Here is an 8,066-nt window from a genome sequence, read left to right on the forward strand (position 1 = left end):
CACACCTGCTTAATTTCCTTTTAATGCCAAATGCAGTCAGTCAACCAAGACATGTTTGGTGTCTGAAGTTTACTTCAGTGGTGTTGCTGGAGCTGGAAGGCTTGCATTGTGCACACTGTGTGCCTAGATCATTGCAACTGTGGATTAATCTTAGACTAATCTTAGACTTGCTTATGTGGTTTCTGACTAGACTTGATAAATCCCATCTATCCAACTGACAGTCAAGTTGGATGATTTAAATGCCAGAAAATGCATTAAGATGTGCTATAGTGACTGTGTTTGTATTGTAATCTTTTTTGTGTGTTTTTTCATGTAATGTGTTGTCTGTGTCCATATCTGTCTAAAATGTCATCTGTCTTCAAAACATTCTGTAGCAGCACAATGCAGCGCAGCCCTTTGTTATAGGCTATATATTGTAAGTGTTAGACAGAAAGCCGTGCTGCAGCTTTTCACCACACAATGCCTTCTCTAGCAAAACATGGAGGACTGAAATGAAATGGAAGATATTCAGTATATATTGCCATGTTAACCAAATATATATTTAAAATACATTTTTAATGTACAGGGAAATATTACACTTAGAAATGTGTCATACAAAAATGAATGTAGGTAAATGTATTCATGAAATACATTAGAAAATGGCTAAAATACTGTCTAATGCACTTGACTGATGGATACCTTTTGAAATTAATTTGTATTCCAGTATCTTAATACAAAAAAAGCCCAGCAAATGAACCTTTAATGTGGCAAAAGCAAGTGTTGATACACTGTGAAAATGAAGGTCGATGATTTTGAATACATTTAAATACATTTAGAGTCTTACTGCTTCATAGGTGCACTTTGTAGTTCTGTAGTCCATCTGTTCTTTGTTTTAGTTTTGGTTTTGTTTGCAAAATTAGTTTTCCCACCTTTTACTCCATTCATCAATGGTCAGGACCACCACAGATCAGGCTGGTGGATCATTTTCAGTACTGCAGTAACACTGACTTGGTGGTGGTGTTTGTTGTGCTGGTCTGAGTGGATCAGACACAGCAGGGCTGCTGGAGTTTTTAAACACCTCAGTGTCACTGCTGGACTGAGAACAGCCAACAGTTTCCTGTGGGCAATAAGTTAAAGTCCATGTAAGCTCTGACTAGAGTAACATAGAAAAGGATCTTTTCCTGAAGGTTTATGGTTTGGGATATACAGCAGTTACGTACATTACAGAGTGTGTGATATGTGTAATAAAGTGAGTTGTTTATATTGGGCCAAGGGCCAAAAAACCAAATCAATATACAAATAAAGAATGTAGGTATACTTTAAAACAAGCTTTTAAAGTTTGTTTTACAGCCTCACTCTATATTTTGTTTCTAAAACACTTCAGAACTGCAGATTGTATGAAATGTATCAAATCTATCAGTCTGAAAATCTACAGGGTGAGTCAAAAGTCACAGGACACTGTTTTATTTTATTTTATTACATTTTTTATGCTGTCATGAGCCTCCACAATGCGGTGCTGAAGGTGGTGTTTGTTGTGGATTTCCTCAGCATACACAATTTGTTTGAGACGATGCCCGAGATACGACATCTGATGTGTATGAAAATGACTGAAGTAGCTAAAAATAGTAGACGCAACTAGGGTTTTAATTTTGTTGTTTGTTTAACAGACTGATTGATTGGTTCTCTCTTGTGTTGCTGTAAGTCAGTGTAATTGGATGTTCAGAGTGCACTGGTGTTTATTGGGTGGGGTTTCTCTGTTGTCTTAATGTCAGAAATGCACAGGTGTGTGGATGCTGTTCTTTCCACTATTGATACAGTTTCATCCGTTTTTGCCCACTAACTCTCGCTCGCTCTCTCGCTCGCTCTCTCGCTCTCTCGCTCTCTCTCTCTCTCGCTCGCTCTCTCTCTCGCTCGCTCGCTCTCTCTCTCTCTCGCTCGCTCTCTCTCTCTCTCTCTCTCTCTCTTTCTCGCTCTCTCTCTTCTCTTCTCTCGCTCTCGCTCTCGCACTCTCTCGCTCTCTCTCTCTCTCTCTCTCTCTCTCTCCCTCTCTTCCCTCTCTTCCCTCTCTTCTCTCTCTCATTATGCATGCACTTTATGAGAATGCTAGTGAACACTTTTCATTCCCTCAACTCAAAACAGTTCATATAAACCTGTCACAGACAAAAATCTTAAAAGAATTCTTTGATTGGGAGTTGAAATCTTTGGTTATTGAACTCTGTGTGACATGCTCCATGTGACCGATTTACCGCCTCTGCAACCAAAGACAGCCTACGATAAAGTTCAGGCAGAGTCAGAAGTTTGAAGTGACCAGGGCTATGACACCCCCAAAAACAACCAACAAAGAACAGCATGAAATTTTGTGTGTGCGCACGAGGAGGAGAAAGAGGAAGATAAGGTAAAAACTTAATTCCTCACGTTGAAGAATATTGGCTGATGTTATTGATCTGGCCTGGCCTTCACTTCACTTATAGAGTGAGCTGCAGTGAAGCAAAGACAGTGGCCAGTTCCCAACCCTCCCCCAACTCCAGCCAAGAACAGCTCTGACCTCTCCTGCATAGCCATTTAGTGTGTGTTTTCATGATAACAGATCACATTACTATGCTGCGGTACTGCAGAATGCAGTCGTTTTCTAGCATTGTGTATGTATTGCCAGAAAAATCATCATACACCGATTACACCCGTGGACCCTCACAGAGCAGGTATTATTTGGGTGGTGGATCATTCTCCACCAAATCCAGACGTTTTTGTTCAGCTGTAGCAGCTTCAGTTTTGTGACTTTTTAGTGTTTGACAGTGTCTTGTTGTAGATTAAATGTATCAGGAAAGGAGCTGGAGTGATTTTAAATGCAAGTAAGTCCATTTGTCTCCAAGTGATCAACGTTCGTCTTAAATCTCTCTCTTTGCCTTGTTGTTAGCTACTAGCTAGGCAAGACTGTGAAAGACTCAGGGTGAAAGTTGGAGAATTTATTTATGAATGTATTGTTAAAACTGTTAGAATGACCATCAGAGCTTTATTTTACTGCAAAGGAGGATTATTTTATTTTCACCTATAAAATCTAATTCTACTGTGGAGCCACAACAGAGCAGTAAAAGAGCCGCATGCAGCTCCAGAGCCGCATGTTGCCAACCTCTGGACTAGGGTTACTGTAGGTAATGTTATCAGTAATTATTTTCTGATGACTGATTGAGCTTCATGCAATGTTTCCTCTTAATGCAGCTGACTGGATTAACAAATGTTAGGGTAATCAACGCTAGACTGCACAAAGTAAATGATCAAGCTGTGGGTCATCAGATATGTTTTGTGGATGCACTTACAGCAATCACAGCCTACATGGGTGGTGTAGGTTGGGGATGGGAGGTAATGTTCTTTAATAGGGCCCAAAGTTCCTATGGGTGCTCTGAGTACATTGTGTAGAATTTCACAAAATGCCATGAAAAATTCCTAAATTTTCTAGGGTAGGACCCCCCCAGACTCCCTAACAGCGTTTATGTCCCCACCACTTTCCAAATCAAATTTATGCTGTTGTAGGTGTTCAAATCCCACCGGTGTAACAGACTATAAAGGCACCAGCCACAGGCAAATCACATTGGTGGGACTGTATTTGTGAAAGGGTTAAATGTTCCTGCCTGCCTGGAAGCAGATACATCACTACAGCTGTAGAAATGATTGACATCCAACAGATGTTGTAAGTGGACTTAAGAGAGAAAAATAAACTACCAAAGAATGTAGGATATGGGGCCTTTAAAGCTACGTCTTTTATTCTCACACAGGAGCACAGCAGCAGCTGTCCTCATGGCAGGTGCAGCATTCGTGTGTAATGTTGAGCTGTGTATTTTCCTCACAATCTCAGGCACGAGCAGCGAGTGTGTTTTGGTGCAGAGGCCAGCAAGTGTATTAAGAGATCCATGCCATTTGGCTGTGTGTGTATTTCCCCTGTGATTTCATCCACTGCTCTGAACGTAGAAGACAGAGACATGGCCTTAATGAAGCACAACTCAGAGAGAGAGAGCAAGAGAGAGCGAGAGAGCACAAGTGAATGAGTGTCCTTGTGCTTTCCTCACTTGATATCTACTGAACACTCGATGTTGTGTGTCTGTGTGGTGATTTATTCTGCTTAAACAAGCCAGTGAAAGGTTTGTGTTTTTATTTCTGTGGCATTTCCCAGGGTTGCAGTCTCTCAAGGTTAGCAGCCTGGCCTTTTTTCCCCTTTACTTTCCCCTTTCTCTGCTGAGTGAAGACTTCATCTCCTCACAGGACTCATTAAGCGATGAGAGAGTGAGCGCTTTAATAAATGGGTAAAAATAACCGAGAGAGAGAGAGACAGCAGAGAAAGGATAGCAGAGTGGCACGAAGGAAAAACAAAGAAACCGAGGGCGAGTTCAGTTCTTAATGGACGCAGCTTTTGCCAAAGCATTTTGAAATGTTACATTGTCTATGTCTAATTGTCTAATTAGCACTTAATTAAATAATTAATCAATGAATTAACAATGTCTAATTAGTCTCTCAGAGCTTTTAGAAACAAGGAGAGAAATTCTCTGAAAACTTGAAAGAATTGATATATTTGATAAGTTGTGTTATATTGTTATAAGCATTATTATTCTTATAATCGGGATGTGATACGTCTTTCAGTAATACTTTACACTCTAAAGAATGTCTTTTATAGGTTATACCTCTATAAAATTAAAACAGAATTTCTCTGTTTCTGCATTTTGCTGCATCTTTTCCATATTTACAAACATGCACTGCTTGATGGGCATATTATAGTTATTATACTGAACAAAAACTATTACTAAAAAAGAACTTAAAGAACCCTTTGCATGTTTTTTTTACTGTTGCAAGCTTGACATGACAGTAGAAGTTACAATGTAGAAGAACCCTTTTGGGTATTGTGTGTGTGTGTGTGTGTGTGTGTGTGTGTGTGTGTGTGTGTGTGTGTGTACATATATGTATATTGCCAAAAGTATTCACTCACTCATCCAAATAATTGAATTCATGTATTCCATTCATTTCCATGGCCACAGATGTATAAAACCAAGCACCTAGGCCTGCAGACTGCTTCTACAAACATCAGTGAAAGAATGGGTCACTCTCAGGAGCTCAGTGAATTCCAGCGTGGTACTGTGATAGGATGTGACACAGACATTTTTTTACAGCAATGCTAACTACCTTAATCACTCAGCATGTGCATTCATATGAACTAGACATGACAGTTTAAATGCATGAAAGAATGCTTTTAACATGGCAAACTCAAATGACATTTTTACACTGGCACAGTTGTATGTGTATGTTTCAATACATTTAACATGTTTTGGTGATGTTCATCATGATAGTGTTTGATTTACCAGTACAGCTTGCCTTGCTGTGATGAAAGCAAATTGGTGGTGAGTTCAGGTTTAGGAGTCAATAACTGGGTCTTAGTACGCAGTCTTGAAAGGTTTCGCTCTGTTGTCAGAATATCATGTTTGGATCTTGAAAAATCAAAGCAAAAAAAAAAAAAAAAGATATTTATAATGTCTTTTGAATATAATGTGTTATATATGTATTCACACTTTCTTATAGACATAGCAGTTATAGAAGTATTACAAGGAAAAACAACTTTTATCATGATTTGAATTGAATGAAAAATCATTTCTTTTACACGTTTGCTATAATTTTTGACAGAGTCAGTACATGTGAACCCGTAAATATAATCATGTTATTGAAGTGTAGAACATGGCATAACATGTTTTAGGGTTTTTGCTTAAACATTTTTAAAAGTATTTGATCAAGATTACCCATTTTATACAAGCAACCTACACATCTCTTCTATAAAAGAAAACAAACGCTTTCTTTCCAGCACTGGCCATTTCTAAACAATTCAGCTGAAAACCTGAATAGGTGGGGTTAACTGTAATAGATGAAGGGGCTAGATAAAAGCCTGTTAAATTCATAGAAACACTATTCATTTCATATACACGGATAAGACAAAACTAAAATGCTGTTGGTCCTAAAACAGCTCTGACCCACGAGTCATTGGCTCTAAAAGACCTCTGATGATGCCCTGTCACCAAGACATTAGCAGCAGATCCTTTAAGTCCTGTGTACGAAGTGTAGCTGCCGTGATTCGTTGTTCCAGCACAACCCACAGATGCTTGATTGGATTGAGATCTGGGGACTTAGAAGGCTGGAGCAACACCTTGAACTCCTCATCAAGTTCCTCAGTTCCTGAACAGAGTGGCAGGGTGCATTATCCAGCTGAAAGAGAACATGCCGATTGGGAAATACTATTGCTATGGGGGGTGTACCTGGTCTGCAGCGATGTTTCTGAGGTAAAACATATCACGTTGACGTCCATATGAATGATGGACCCAGAGTATCCCAGCTTAATGTTATGCAGAGCCTCTTTCAATGGTGGACAGGGGTCAGCAAGAGTACCTCACTTGCCGCAGAGTGTGATGCACTGTTATATGACATGTTCCTCGTGTCATGTTGGCTAGCTACTCTAGTTAGCTGGCTGCTAGCTCAGCCACCATATTGGCCAAAAAATACCAAAGAGAGAAGCTTGCTGACTGTGGTTGAAGCAGCTAAACAATGAGCTTTCCCTGAATTTGTATTTCAGAGTCTGTTTTTCCCTAATGGACATCATAATAGCACTATTAGTTTATTTATAAGCCCCACTCAGAATTTTGAAATTGAGATATTCAGAGGTCCATGAAGTGAATTAGGGAACCCCCAGGACCCCTTGTATTTTGTATCATGGATGGTTTGTTTTGTGAACAGTCATTCTGTTTTGGCTCATTGGTGTAATGTTATGTTGTTAGAACCTGACAAGATTTTTTTCAACTTAAATTTATCATCAAAACAAGCACTTATTACTGAGGAGGCCAAATTTATTTTGATCACAAAATAGAAGAGCAAATATTAATCTGAAATATATTTCATTCAAATATCACCTATAAAACATTTTTGAATAATCTGTACATAAAAAGATTAAAACAAAACTTAATGCTTACAACACTCTACACAAAATCATGAAAAAAAGTACTTTCATTGTTTAAAAACCATCTTCAGGGTGAATCTTGAGAAGCACCTGTCCAAGTACTGTCAAAAGTCACAGATGAAGCATATCCCCACACCTCCTGAAGAGTTAGGTAAGCATCTTTAAATAGTAGAGCAAAACACCAATAACTGTTCACAAAACTACACAGAGGAAACAGAACCAGGAATTCATGGCTTGAAGGGGAACCAATGCAAACAGAGGAAATAAGAGTGAATGCGTATGTGTTTGATGTGTACTGCACAGTGATGTGTTTTTCCTGCTTTAACACATTTCTTCCACTTCAGTAAGCCCTTAGTAATTAGCTAATGATGTGACTCAGGTGCAGGAAAACAGTGCATACAGGGCTGGAGGTGGAAAACATTACTCCAGACCACGTGTCTCTCTGTGTAATGCAGTGGCACTCGGTGATTAAAATCCCCCTTAAGTCCTCTGGTGTCTCACAATCCCTCAGCAAATAGAACAGAAGGTCCCACTTCAGCCGTCACCTCCCTTACACACATCATACACAGCGAAACACACGATTACACACTCCAGCATTCACACCACATATAGGCTGAAGGATTTTTGGAAAGTTTATTCCAGACATGAAATAGTCACAGAGTCTTTTATAGACCAAGTGATGGATTCTTTTATATATTTTCCACACTTACAGTTCAATGTGCTTTTCATGTTTTTGCACTTCTGTTCTGCCCTGTTGTACATTCTTCAACATCAATGTTCCAAAATGGCTCTTCGGCTGGACATAAGGTTCTAGAAAAAATGTTTAACTGTAGAACCTTTACATTATGTTTAGGTGGAACTTTGGAAAGGTTCTTCACACTCGCACATCTCACTTACAATGATGGGTTTTTAAAGGAACCATACAGTGAAATGTTTGTAGGGGAAATAAAAGTGGTTCTTCTACAGCATCACTGGAAAAACTGCTTTTTGTCAACTGTACTTCCTATAGTATAGTTGACCGTACACACATATGCATAAACTCAGGCACCCCTGGTTAAAATGTGTTGTATTGAAGTGAAAATAAGTTACACATCCTCCACACAGACCA

The sequence above is a fragment of the Pygocentrus nattereri genome, chromosome 14, assembly GCF_015220715.1.
Source record: "Pygocentrus nattereri isolate fPygNat1 chromosome 14, fPygNat1.pri, whole genome shotgun sequence".
In the NCBI taxonomy this organism is placed as follows: domain Eukaryota; kingdom Metazoa; phylum Chordata; class Actinopteri; order Characiformes; family Serrasalmidae; genus Pygocentrus; species Pygocentrus nattereri.